This window comes from Ursus arctos, unplaced genomic scaffold (assembly GCF_023065955.2).
Source record: "Ursus arctos isolate Adak ecotype North America unplaced genomic scaffold, UrsArc2.0 scaffold_20, whole genome shotgun sequence".
Lineage (NCBI taxonomy): Eukaryota > Metazoa > Chordata > Mammalia > Carnivora > Ursidae > Ursus > Ursus arctos.
Window position 1 is genome coordinate 41342339 of NW_026622875.1, and position 14594 is coordinate 41356932.

Here is a 14594-nt window from a genome sequence, read left to right on the forward strand (position 1 = left end):
GATTCTGCCTTATGCACCTAGGTTTCGATTTTAGTTAGAAAGAGAGAGAGGTCATTTGCCAGATATAGTAGTGTTATATACACCATCTCAGTTGATTTATGAGAAGAGTATTAGAGTACTGTTCTCCCTTAAGGTAGGGAAACTGAGTCAGAGAAGTTTTGAACCTTTCCAAGTTAGGACCTTCCCAAGTTTAGACCCAATTTTAAAAACTGTTTATTTTAAAAGTTTTACATTTATAAAGGAGTTGCCAAGATAGTACAGAGCCTTCTCATATACCTTTAACCTAGCCTCCCCTCATGTCAGCATTTTGCATCACAGTGTGGACCTAACTTCGAGAGCTTTGTTGAGATATAATTCACATATCAAACAACTCACCTATTTAAAGTGTACCTGTAATGGTTTTTAGTATATGAAGGGATATGGGCAGCCATCACTCCAGTCAATTTTAGAATATTCTTATGGCCTCAAAAAGAAACCCGGCACCCTTCAGCTGTCTCCTCCCTTCCCTGCTCCCCTCCACACACCTTAGCCCTAAGCAACCACTAATCTGTCCTATGTCTCTGCAGAGCTCCTAGCCATTGCATATGATGGAATTATATGGTATGTGATATTTTGTGGCCATATTCTTTTACTTACCCTAACATTCTCAAGATCCATCTATGTTGTAGCAGGTATCAATATTTCATGCCTTTTAAAAGCCAAATAATATTCCATTGTGTGGATATAGCATATTTTGTCTATCTATTCATCAGTTTTTGTTTATTTGGGTTGTTTCCACATGTTGGCTTTTATGAATCATGTGAATCTAATCTTGATGGAATCAAAATGTCCATATTTATATTTATATTTCTGATAAAGCTGACTGGAGAGGATGATTTTAGATCTGTAAGGATCCGGGAAGTGTCCTAATACATCACTCCTGAATTAAAATGACCCATCCATCCAGTTGCTAACTGAAGAGCTTCCCATGAAGGCAAGCCTTTAAGCCCATGAGTAGTAGTCCAAACATGCAAGTCCTATGAACTTGCCCTCTTCAAAAGAGTTGAAGTAACAGACACAGCTCAGTTCTTCTTTCAAACTCATCAGTCAGGTAATTTGACCCTCTCCCTTAGGGATGAGGATAAAGGGGTCAGAAAAATAACTTAGCTTGGGTTAACCCAGAAGCAAAACCTTAGGGTAAAGGTGAGAGTTTGAGTAGTTTATTTGGAAAGTTCTGGGAAAGTTCTAGGGAAGTGAGACATGGAAGGGAAAGAAACCAATAAAGGGTTTACTTTTGAGCAAATTAACGTTATGGGTAATTGGGGCACAATCACACCGAGGACCTCTCGGAGATAGTGTAGAACATTCCGTAGCATCAAACCAACGGAGGAGTAGTGTGTAGGGTATTTATCCATCAATTCCCATCAGTCTTGGGGGTGAGGAGTAAATCCTCTAACACTGCCGGGGTTCCCTTCAAGGGACCAGGCATAGAGTAGCAGGTGCTTGCAGTAAGAAGCTATGAGATTAGGAACAGTGATGCCAGAGGGTTGCAGTGGAGCACCAATAGCTATCAGGGACTGGGGGTGTAATGAAGTCGCCTTATGGGAAGACAAAGGGAATAAGAAGAGAACTTCCATCCTGATAGTGAGACTTTCTAAGGAGATTGCGACTGGCGAGTACTGGGAGACAGCACTGTAGACCTTCACTTACTCGTCTATAAAATGAGGACTAAGTCTCTGTTCACTAAATCCTTGATAATTAGAGCTGGAATTATATATGAAGCAATAGTCCAGTCCAACCCTATCACCTTTAAGTTTACTGCTCCAGAAGAGATCTCTGCCCTATATGCGAATATGTGAATGTGGTAAGTTAGAGAGAACACGCATTTTGGAAACTGAGCTCCTGAGTTCAAATCCTGATGCTCAACATACAGCATCTACATGTAAGCTGAACAAACTGTTTAATCTCAGAACAAGTTCTCTTAACCCATAGTCGCCCCCCAACTCCACTCCAAGGTCTGGTAATAAACTAAATGACAGGTCTGATGAGTGCGGTGGCTGGTTTATAGGGTGACTTCAATAAGTAGTCCTTTTTCATGGTTCTACTAGGAGTAAGGAAGAGATGCAATAAATAAATGCATTAGATCATTCAACAAATATGTATTAAACCCCTGCTAAGTACGGAATTCTACTGTAGTCATCAGTGTACAGAGAATCCAGTTTCTGCCCTCATGAAGCCTACATGCTAGTACTTCACGAACACTGGGATCCTGCTTTTACATGTCAGATCCTATTTTTATTATCTGGAAAAATAGCGTTCCGTTTCTATTATTCACTGAGCTTTTAACTTCTCGAAATATAAGCCTCGTCTCAAAGTGTGCCCAAGTGCTCTCTCTCCAACCTTTTAATCAAACATATTCTGAGAAGCATTTCTAAAGTCTTTCTTTGATGTTGCATTCGTTGGAATTTTTTTGGTCCCAAGTGATGGGAACTAAATTTGAACTAGTTTAAGCAAAAAGGTGATTTCTTGAAAAGAGAGGATGAATAAAAGCAGAGGATGAATGAAAGAGAGGATGAATAAAAGCAGGGAAAAGCAGAGACATGCTGAACTTCCAAACGGCTGGACCCAGGGACTCAGACCCTATAGGGACTCAGTCTGCCTCTCACATCTGTCCCCATGTGGCAGCTTTATCATTCATGATGCAGTGTGGCCTTCTCCACATGACAGATGCCATGCCTACTCATGGCTCCAATGGTTTACATCTGGCAGCGTTAGCCATTAGAGAGATGAGCCCAATCTTCCCAGTTTTCTTTTCCAAAATTCCCAGGAAGAGACTGATAGCTCCATCTGATAAGAATTCTCTATTGGATCACTTGGCTTTGTAGTTACCAGACATTTCCCACAGAAATTATATGGCTAGAGGACTAAGCGTGCAATCCTAGAATCTCATATATACCCATACTACTTGTCAAGACATAGAACCTCAAGAAGGCTGATTGTCATATCATGGGTACCTTTCTGGCAGGGAGCACATATAATAGCAGCTCTGAAAGCTAGAGAAATGAACAAACAATAGAGCCAGAAGAGGCCACATCTTATTCAGTCCACACAAGGTGTCCATTAGTAGAAATGAGCCAACAATACATTACTTCTTGCAAATTTGTTGAGTATATTCAAAACAAACACATTAAAATAGATTATTCACCATTTATGTGTCAGGGAAGTAATAATAATGTCTTTATTGCACATATTAATGTTCTCAAGTGCTTCCAAAGTACTGTGGAACTTCAAAACATTTTCCAGTTTCAGAGAATTAATTAGCTCCCCTGTGGAGCAGCTCACGAGCAATATTGCCATTTTGGAGATAGAATGATTGAATTGGAAAGGCAAGGGGTGTTGAATTATTCATCTTTTCAACAAGCATGTATAAGCACCCACTCCTTGCATGGCTTGGCTGACAGTTGTGGGGGCATACACTGATTGGAATAAAGTCTCTGCTCTCAAGGAACTTTAGCCTCCTACTATAAGTCTACTAAGAGAGGCAAACTTGTCAATAGCTAGCCCGAATATGAGTCAACGAAAGGCTCGGGTAAGATGGATAAACATAAGAAGCTAGAGGAAGCTATGAGGTGGAGCTAGAGAGAAAGTTAAATTGCAGAGGCCCATGAAAACCATGGTAGGGAATTTGGTCTTTGTTATGTGGAACCATCATTAAATATGTGTGTATACACACACACACACACACACACAGAAATATTGTGAATTTACAAATGGCTAGTCCTCCAATTCCTTTATTTTTATTAAACAATAAACCCATTTTTCCCATTGCCCCCAACCCCTGACTTTGACAACCACCAATCTGTTCATTGTACCTAAGAGTTTCTGTTTTTTGTTTTTTTGTTTTGTTGTGTTTCCTTAGATTCTACATAGAAGTGAAATCATACAGTGTTTGTTTTTCTCTCTCTGGTTTATTTCACTTAGCCTAATGCCCTCAAGGTCCATCCATGTTGTCACAAATGACAGGATTTCCTTCTTTTTTCTATGGCTCAATAATATTCCATAGTGTGTGTGTGTGTGTGTGTGTGTGTGTGTGTGTGTGTGTGTGTTCCTTTATCCATCACTAGACAGTTAGGTTGTTTCCAGGTCTTGGCTATTGTAAATAACGCTGCAATGAACATGAAGGTACAGATATAGTTTTGAGATAGTGATTTTGTTTCCTTTGGATAAATACCCAGAAGTGGAATTGGTAGATCATGCGATAGTTCTATTTTAATTTTTTGAGTAATCCTATGTTGTTTCCCATCGTGGGTGCACTAATTCACATTCCAAATGATCTCAGTAAATAGAAGAAAAGTTGATCCATTTACCTGAATCATCCAAAGGATGAGCTAGCTTCACTAGTATACTTTGCCCAGTGAATTCTGGATTAATATTTATAATATCGTATGAAATAGGCAATGCTTAACCGTTCAGGCTTTCACTATCCAGGCAAGGTCTGATTCTTATCGGGGCTCTCTTTGTGAAACTAAATGCTATGAAGTGAGGAAATCTGTGAGAAACTTTGGAGAGATGCACATGGAGACGCCATGTGGAAACTGAGGTCCTTGACCCTCAGCTCCTGTTGAACACCAACAGCCAACAGAGACTGCTAGGCATGTGAGTGAGTCATTTGGCAAGTGAATCCTCCAGTTCTGAATCCAGTGGCCCTAAGCTGACACTCAGAGGGCCCGAAGTGAGCCTTCATCCCTGAGCCTTGTCCAAATTCCAGATTCAGGCCAATAAAAGATTGTTGTTATTTTAAGCCAAGAAATTCTAGGGTGGTTTATTATGAAGACTAGTTCGCTGGAACATGTTCCACAGAGGATTCATTATATTAACATCTTCTTGCCTTGATCCCATTCATTTAAGGTACCCCAACTACTCAGATTTCAGAAAATCAACTCAGGGGCTCGGAGAAACGCATTTTCATTTCTCTCGAGAGTTTGAAATGGAGACTATGATTCAAAATTCAAGGGATTTCCTTTATATGCAAACTTACTGGAATATATGATTTTAAAACAATGCTTACCCCTGTTTCTAAAGATAGTTAAACTGAACACACAAGCAAATGATATTTTCTTCCACATTTCTGTAACATTTGTGACACACATAATAAGTCTTACAAAGGCTCCACTTCTGGCCCAGAGGGGCCACTGCTGTAGACGTGAAGGTCATGGAATCCCATGGCCCTTCAATGCGAGGCTTCCTTCTTAATTTACTAATTGAGTCACAAATATAGCTTCTGATACCTCCTCTCTTCTCTTCTTCTTTTTTTTTTTTTAAAGATTTTATTTATTTATGTGACAGAGAGACAGCCAGCGAGAGAGGGAACACAAGCAGGGGGAGTGGGAGAGGGAGAAGCAGGCTCATAGCGGAGGAGCCCGATGTGGGACGCGATCCCAGAACGATCTCACGATCCCAGAAGATCCCGGAACGCCGGGATCACGCCCTGAGCCGAAGGCAGACGCTTAAGGACTGCGCTACCCAGGCGCCCCTCTTTTTTTTTTTTTGATAGGCTGTCAAGACACGTCAGGGGCAGCAACCAATCAGCTCCTGGTATTAAACAGCATATTTTGCTGAGCTGGATTTGACTCCTGGTTGCTACAAAACAAATCTAAGTTTATATCAGAGGTGACAAACTCCATGCCCTGTCATTTATCCTTTTTATAGCATGGTCGACACCAACGGTCAGCAAGTCTTGATGATCACGTGAATCAACTAGAGTAGAAAGCAGCCAAGTCTAGAGGTTTCCTGTGTCAATAATTAGAAATCATTTGTTTTTAATGAAAAGAAAACTAAATTAAAAACAAATTCTTCTGCTTTTGATTACCCTATATTTTTAAAATATAACAGGGATAACCGCTATTAATACTGGAATGGATATCACTCTTGACACGAGCCTAAATATATGTAGGTATTCACATTTATACGTGTAATGATTACCAAGAGAAAAACATATTGAGATTTTACCGTGTAGTAGGCACTGTAGTAAGTGTTTTGCAAATACTATTTCATTTAAAACAACACTCTGAGGAAAACAACATCAACCAATTACAGAGTTGAGGAATTGGAAGTTCAAGTCTAAGATCGCATAGCTATCAAACACAAATGTCTAGCTCCAAACCTACATTTGTTTACTCCAGATATTAATTTTTATTATTGTATCTCCCATCTTGTGCATCTGATTTTTTTTGCATCTAAAATTATAACTGTCATTGTTGACAATATTCACTCATTCACTTACAACCACTTACAGACTTACAAAATATTTCACTATTCCTGTCTTGCTAGGCATTTCAATTTGGTTTTATTTTCCTTTTTTTTTTTCACTAGAATAAATAACACTGCAATGAATATCCTTGTGGATAAATCTTACCATACATCTACAGCCTTATTTATTCCTAATGATGAATTTCTAGGAGTAGAGTCTTAAGGACAGTGGCACACAAAAATTTCATGCTTCCAAGAGTAACATCATAATTCCCTTCAGAAAAAGTATACCGAATTACATACCTGCCATCCGTATGCACCTGTGTCTGCGTCCTAAAACTTCACTTAAAAAAAAAAAAAACAAAATTAATAAGAAAAACTTAAACCACAAAGAACACAACCTTTCCAATCACAGTATCATCTTAGAAACAGAAGATATCTTCGCAGTCGTTTTCTCGAATCTCCTACACATTTTGGACCCTTTCCATACAGCATCCCGATCTAGGGTATCCACCCTACGATGCTCAGGAAGTGGGCATGGAAAATAAAGAACAATTTTAAATATCCCTAAACTCCACAGCACATTTTTTACCTCTTGGCAATGAAATGCTGTTCAAACTATTCTAAAATGCATTCACAAGGACAGCCTCATTGGAAGTGGGGAAACATTGACAGGCTTTCAACATACTGGACACAGGTCTTGAAATGATTAAAGAGGTTTTGGTCATTCTCCACCTGGAATGGGTTTGTTCTAGGTGTTGGCAGCGGATTGCTCTATGCAGTTGTCCAACAGCTTGGTTTCCCTTGCCTCTGGGAATTCAGCAGAATTGGTGGGCTTGTCAGTGGGAGAAGAAAATTATCTAGAAATACAAATGAATGACATAGTTTTACATTTCTAGGTAAAGGGAGCTGAGAGTAGAACTCTCTGTGTCCTCCCCTGCCCCAAACTTAAAAATTTCATCACCCAAGTTCCTTTAATTCTGGAGACACTGGGATTTAGCTGTGGTTTAAAGGAGAAAACGACCTTCAACTGGTTAAGCTTTCCTTGAGTATCCATTAGCCACAAAACAAGGCTGGGTGTTGCAGCGAAATCCTAAAAAAGGAGAAAGAAGGAGGTAATACAGGTGAGTAAAGCAATGGAAGTCTATAAAAAATCTGTAAGTATGTGAATTCTGCAAGTGATTGGCACACATGACCGTGACATCAAAGAGAAGAGGAGAGGTAATTCTGTCTAGAGTAAGGGGTTAGGGCTGTAGAAAAGGGCTGTCAAAGAAGCTGGCATTTGTAGATGTGGAAGACCGGTTGATCTGGCCCAAATTGCTTGTTTGTTTTATTTATTTATTTAGGTGCAGATCTGATGAATTATTTAAATCATGACATAAGAACTGCTAAAATTAGTAATTTGCTTTAATCTTAACAAACACGTGCACACACACACGCGCGCACACACACACACACACACACATACTTTCTTAGGGTCTATATGCACTATACACTCCATTTTGGCTGTATGTTCAAAGTCATCCCTGCAATGGGAAGGCAAATTCAATTCTCCTAACACCTTCTGCTTTGGGAAACTGGACTGGTTGGGGGTGGGAATCAGGGGCCACGACTCATTCCCAAAACTTTGGGCTTCAGGAACTGCAGGGGATCATTCTGATATTAGGTCATAGAGCCTTCGGGAGGATATCTCACTTTATTCATCTTACCCCAGAACAGCCTAGTACAGTGCTTGGCACCCAGTAGGGAATCATTTGTCAAATAGATTTTAAGCATCCGCCTTTTCCCCATTAGAGGACAATCAACCCATCACCACGTTATGCTTCTTCTGGCAGTTTTATTCAGCTCTGATCTCAGTAGTTGGAAAAACAGCAGAAAGAATGGGGCCATAGCTTCCTGAGAGTGGAGCTATGCACCGGCGGGGCCAGGAGGGGGAAGGGGGGGTTCGAGGAAGGAAGGCAAGGGAGGCGGAGGGAGCCAGTACTCCCACCTCAGCTCTTCTCCTCCAGCAGCAAACGCTCAGCGCCCGCCCTCTCTCTCCATTCCGGACCCTCCACCCGGGAGGCGACAGGGCAGCGCGGGCGAGGCGGCGGCAGGGCTCCGACTGTCACGTTCATTCCCTGCTGCTTTTCCAGTCCCCTGCCTCCTCGCCCTTCCTCCCTTATCCCCAGCCCCGGGTTTGGAGGCGATTCCCCTCTAGTGACTGAGACGATCGCATCTGGGCGAGCGGCGCTTCGCCTCCCTCGCGTCTTTGTCTCCTCCTCCTGCGAGGCTCCGGGGCCGGGCGCAGGGTCTGCAGCAGCCGCCGCAGAAGCGGGAGCCCAGCGGTGCTCTGCACGGCTGCCGGGCCGGGGCCGCACCCTCGCTCGGCGGAGGCGCCGGAGGACGCCAGCGAGCCACGCACTGCCCGCGTCCCGCGCTCCAGTCGCCGCGCACTAACGCCGCCGCCGCGACCCGGAACGAGCCCTCTCGGCCGGCCGGGTTCGGGGTGGGCAGCCGGGCTAGCAGCGGGGTGGGAAGAGCAGCCGCTGCAGTTCTGGCAGCGCACACCCCCAGGCAGACGCATCCAACGCCTCCTCCCTGCGCCACGAGGATGGAGCAGCCACCCCGGCCCGGGACTGGCGCAAGGTAAGGTGCAGCCGCCTGTTGCTTTTCGCAAAGCGCGGTGTCGTCCCTCTGCCGGCGTGCCTAGGCCGTCCCTTCCGTAACAAGTAGAGGGGAACTATCACCCCAGGTCAGAGATATGTCCAAATCCCCCGGCCCCTTGGCGCCAACCCTGGAAGAGACCCCTCCTGGCGAGGGGGAGTCGACCCCTCTGTTTGCGTGCAGCCGGCTGCCGTGCAATAGTCTGCAAACTTTTGTGCCCCCCTCCCTGCGCGGTGCTCACCCCGTGCCATGCAAGTTGCACGTCTAGTTCTCGCGTGCGCCCTTCCCCCAGTCCTCCCCCACTACCACCCCCTGACGTTTGCATCTGCCCATTTCTCTCTCGGTGTTCTTGCTAGTCGACTTTTCACTCCCTGCAGCTCCCGCTAGAGAGGCGAGGGTTTGGGACCCAGCAGTGCTCATCCTGCCTGTGGGGGTTGGATAGGAGCAGAGATAATGAAATAGGGGTGGGACGTAGGGGGGAAGGCTGCGGCTATCGCTGGGGCTCTGTCTAGCGCGGCGGGAGCCGGTCCATCCCTGCGAATGCCACCCCCAACTCGGTAATGAAACCCTTGGAGTGGCTTGCGGCTCTGTGCCGCGGGAACTGCAAGTGCAGATCCGGGTGGGTGAAGTAAGTCATTTGGGGAGGGAAATGTTGCTGGAGGGGTGGACGAGGAAACCGAAGGTCGGGGATAGATCTGGTTGAAAGTGTTCCAAAGGGCTCTGCTTTTAAAGTGGGCAAGGGGCCAGCCCCGAGCCGTCACCTGACGTAGAGGAAAAGGGATTTGAGCCCGGAGGGCTCTGGCCCGGGTGTGTAAATACAGATGGGGGAGGGGCTGGGCACCTGGGGAGGCGCAGGGAGGCAGAATGGAGACCAGGAATGCCAGAGCCCGAGGGGGACTTGGGAAGGCAGGCTTCTGGGTGCCTGGGATGGGGCGGTCTTCCCCTCCAGGAGAAACAAACCTCCTGGCGAGATTCTGAATGCGTTGGCATCTTAGGCGGTGACTGAGTGGTCGGATCATGGACCAGGGATGCCTTTCCTGGCTCTAAGAGGACCGTAGTCCCCTCCCTTCTCCGGCACCCACTTATACACCCTTCCACCTCTGCAGCCGGGTTGGTAGACCCACGCCCACCGTCCCTGCCCCGCGCTCGGAGTCAAAGAGGTCTGCACAGCAGCAGGGTGGGAAGGGGATTCCTGGCCCCCAGGGGAGGCGTGTGTGGGGGGTAGGGGGGAGTCCCCAGCGCCTGGCGAGTAGACAGGGGTTCGAACCGGTTGGTGGAGAGCGCACGGGCGGAGGCTGCAGTGGGAGCCACCTCCCCCCCCCCCCGCCCCTCTGCAAATTGCACCTGGGCGGAGCGAAGGAGTGGGGGAGCCCCACGCTGCTCCCGCAGGCTCCAGAGCGCAGAGCTGGAGGGCGTGCGGGGCAGGCGAGGGGGTGTGGGCATCAGGTGAGGGGAGACTTAGCTTCCGGGCCCGGGCCCCCGGGCAGAGATGGGTCTGTCCACGTTTGGGCCCCTAGGTAGATCCTTCTGGTTGTTCCAGCCGCTTTGGTGGATGCGGGAAGGCGAGGCTCTTTCCTCCTCTGCACCCCGGCAATCTGGAATGGAAGACCATCTGCGGGAGGGGACCTAGACTGCTGTGGCAAAGAACGGGCAGCCCCCGGGCTCCGTTTGTCCAGCTGGGGAACACACTGGGCTACCAAAGGCCTGGAAGACCCTCTTTTAACCCTTCTCTCTCTGAGGAGGTGCACGCCCCTCTCCAAGCAGCGCCTTCGGCTGAGAGTCCTGTTCCTGGTTCCTCCTGGCCCATAGAAGAATTTGCAGGTTGCGTGGGTTCTGGAGCTGTTTCAAACCCTCTGGCCCTGCCTGCTCAGGCCTCCCACGTGCAGGCTTTTAGGGGCACAGCCATCTCTGCGGTTGACCTGTGTAAGTCTGCTGCTCTCCCGTAACCAGCGGGGAGAGAGCAGAGCTCAGCGCAGTCCCCTTTTCTGGGCCCCACGCCTTGGCTAGACCCTTCCGGAAGAGACGTCGACTGGTCAGGGCTCCGCGGAGGAATCCTGAGGTCGGTCACTCCCATCCTGGGGCGCCCCGGGAGCAGCGAGCTCCCAGTCTCCGGGCTGCAAGCTTCAGAGCCCCAAGGAGCGGGAACGGGGATTCCCTCAGCACAGACTCCGGGTGCAGCTCCTGAGCACAAAGGCCACACCCTCACAGGCCGGGCATCGCGGGGGATAGAGCATTGGCTTCGGCCGAATTACCTGGACACCAGAGGTAGGATCCCAGAATGAAGTCCGGCACCCCGGGCGCGTTAGCTTCCGACACCCCAGGGCCCATTTCTTTCCAGATGCTTATTACCTGGGTTTGTGCTCAGGCCACTTCCCTTTGCTCTAGAAACAGGTTGGAACATGTCCTTCATGTAACTCTTGAAGGAAGACTTTAAATCCACTCCAAAGTGTCTCTCGCCGCCCCCTCCGCGGCTGCTGAGCTATCCTGGGGAGACAGGTAGTAATAATAATCAGCGCCAGGATTTATTGAGCTCGTACTCTGTGCCAGGCACTGTTCTTGATATTTTGCGTAAACTGTTTTAGTTTTAGTCCTCACAACAACCCTGGACGGTAAAGTTGTTTTTCCCCGTTTTATGGATGAGAAAACTAAGCCATGGAGAAATTAAGTTATTTGCTCTCCTTGTCATCTGGCCAGTAAGCGGTGAAGCTGGTTAGCTCTTGTGGGGAGGGAACACTGGATGTGCTCCAAGCTCTCAGCCCTATTTGGTACTAAAGACCTATTGTCCATGAGGAAGTATGGGTGAGGGCCCCAGCCTTTTACTCCAAACTCCAGGGGCATACGATATAAGTGCCTGTTCTTGCCTATGGCACTAGGGAAACTGAGGTTGCATATCGCCCCTCTCGGAGTCTGTCGAGGTGCATCTTGGTAAGATGAGATCCTGGTACTGGAAGTAAATTTAGGGAATTGGCAGCTGGCAATGAACTTCTTTTCTGGACCTTTTGGTAGACATTCCCTTTTTAAATATGAGGAGAAATGGCAAGGGGGAAATTCAAAGGTGCACAGAAATTCTATAGTCACAAACTGTAGAAACTGTTTTTTGCAAATGAGTCCCTTTCTTGTGATTGAATCGCAGAATATTAGAGCTAAAGGGACCTCAGATAGCATTGCTCCCAATCCAGAGGCAGGGAGGAGATTGGGTGATGTGCTCAAGGCTACTCATTGTGTTCCTAGCATAACTAGTACTGGAAGCATTGTCTTCGGATTCTTGGTCAAAATAAACTGTGTTGATGCCTAAATAGATTACGTCCCCTGCTGTTGTTTTTCAGCTTCTCCAAATTAATTATGGAGAAACTTATTTATTAAAAAAAAGTTCACTTTTCTGTGTTTCATAAATGCCTCAATCAGCATAACCAGGAAAAGTAGCTACGTATAATGGATAAACCATCACAAATGTGCCTCATTTGCAAAAAATTGCAACCTAATACTTATACACCTTCAGATCAACAGAATCTAACTAACCATGCAAACCTTTAGATGACTCTAAATAAAACTAAAGGTATTTTCAATCATTTTAGCAGTCTTTTTGTCAACTTGAATAGCTCTGTCTGGCCTCATGCCCAAGTATTTGGGAAAATAAGAGAAATCCTCTTGAATACAATGAAATGATTCGGTATTATTTCTTCTGGATTTCTGACCCTTGGGTCAAACCTCAGGCTGATGCAAATCTGAGGCAAAACAGTATCTTTTTAATGGCTATACTTGGGGCTCAGAAAGGGGAAAAATAGTCCTTTGCCACTCTCTCACCCACTGAGCCCCTATAACAGAGGGACCTTCTCCAGCAACGTAGGGACTCCATATACCCCTAGGCATTCTTGTAGGGCAGAATTCTGGTTTCTAAGAACATCCCCTGTCTTTTCTCTGTAGCTGTGGTATCAGGATGTCTTGCCCCTGGAGACAAACCAAGACAAAGTCAGCTGGAGTAAACAGGGGGACTGGGAAAAGCCTATTTCTCAAAACCACATGAGGGGTAAGAGTTACAGGCAGACAGATGGTGGAAACTTGGTGCCTTTATGTAGCCTGGAATAGGATTTCCATCCCTGCTACTGTGGCAAGCCAGGACAGAAGCCCTCAGGCAGTGAATGGGGGTGGAGGAGGATAAGGTGGAGGTGGGGGAACAGTGCTGTCAAGAACCTGGGGTGGGGGTCGATGGAGGCTTGGCTGATAAAGGGCTTTGGGATGACAGGAATGGCCACGGACAGCCTGTGCTAAGAGATGCTCTTCTTCCCCCTTCCGCACCTACCCACCACCTCAGTTTGCCATCTGTGTTGGGTTGACTGATCTAAATCCCAGAGTCCCCAGTTATCTCAAAGGAAGCATTCACTTTCTAGAGAATTTATTAGAAATGAATATTGTCTTATGTAAGTCAGAAAAAATATGCCTAGTTACCCTATTTTTCAGGGAGAACCATGAAAAATCAAATTATCCCAGAAGGGTAGCCTTCTCAAGGCGGGGATGCTGATTCAGTTAGATTATAGCAATGTGAGAGGGAAAAAAGATGTAACGTTGAAATCAGGTATGGCAAAAGCCAAAAGGAAACGGGCTCCCTTTTAGGAACCACAGGAAGAAGAATCCTTTTTGATCTGGGCAGACATCCTGGTTCCCAGCTCCTAGCTTTTCAGGGTTGGAAGGAGGCTTAGCTGGAGCCTCACCCTGTTTAGCTGGGCATGACAGCCATCCTCTCTACCTAGTTTGCTGTGGCTCCTGTGTGGTGGAGGGCTAAAGGGCCCACACAGCACTTCTGCTGGGACACTTCCTTTTGCATGTATTTATCTTAAATCATACATTGATATCAGTTTCTTGGCAGAATAACAATTATTGTTAAACAACATGTTCTGGGGGAAAGGTTCTGAAAAAAACAAAGCCCTTTTATTCAGAACACAATGAATAAACTCATTTATGTAATACATTGCATGCAAACTCTCAGTTTGGGTTAGATACTTGAAAATAAAAACATAATCAAGGACCGGAGCATCTGAACTTGACCTACTTTTAGTAACAAGAGAAGCCACATAATAAGTTTCTGTGGAGTTTGAAAAAGACGTTGGCAGGGGACAAAAAAAGGAGCACTAAGTAGAACCTGAGAAGCTTTACTCTCATGGATTTTATTTTAAATAAATATATAATATCTTAATTTATATTTAAGTTTGAATATTCCATATAATCAATAAAGATGGTGACTTCGACGAGCTTTATTCTACAAGTGGTTGGGAACCATGAGGGAAGCTCTTACATCTGTCATACTTGTATATAGCTATACATGGTTCCTAAAAAGCTAGTGAATTAATACATTGCAACATGACCTATGAAATGGCCATTGTATGTGAGAATGAAGTCTGCAATCTTCTCAAGAGCTAAGCAGCTTGGAACATACGATTTTCTCAAAAGGGATGAGTTCATCGTAAGGGTGATATAATTCATTTAAAATAAACGAACAAATATTGCAAAAGAACCATCTTGATAAAAATAGATTTTTTTTCTTTAAGAGGATCAAAGAACAGATCAGCTAAGTGTACAAAATTTGTGGTTTCAATTTATCCTAAGTTCTCTGAGCTGATTTTTATGTTAGCAACTGTCCAATGGAAGTGTCACTACACTTTCAGTGTTTTTTTAAAGATTCATGCCTTGTCTTAGAAATATAATAGAAACAAATATAAAAAAAT

The 14594-nt window shown here is 45.6% G+C and overlaps 1 protein-coding gene across 5 annotated transcripts in view; it reads left to right on the forward strand.

Moving 5' to 3' along the window:
* Nucleotides 1-8213: 8213 nt before the first annotated feature.
* LRRC3B (leucine rich repeat containing 3B) overlaps nt 8214-14594 on the forward strand; it is a 91263-nt gene continuing 84882 nt past the window's right edge. For 2 of the 5 annotated variants that reach the window (XM_057315915.1, XM_026496886.4), the window contains exon 1: nt 8214-8856. The gene's annotated coding sequence lies outside the window, so the exon portion shown is untranslated. The other 3 variants (XM_057315913.1, XM_057315914.1, XM_026496887.4) reach the window with 3 other exon arrangements.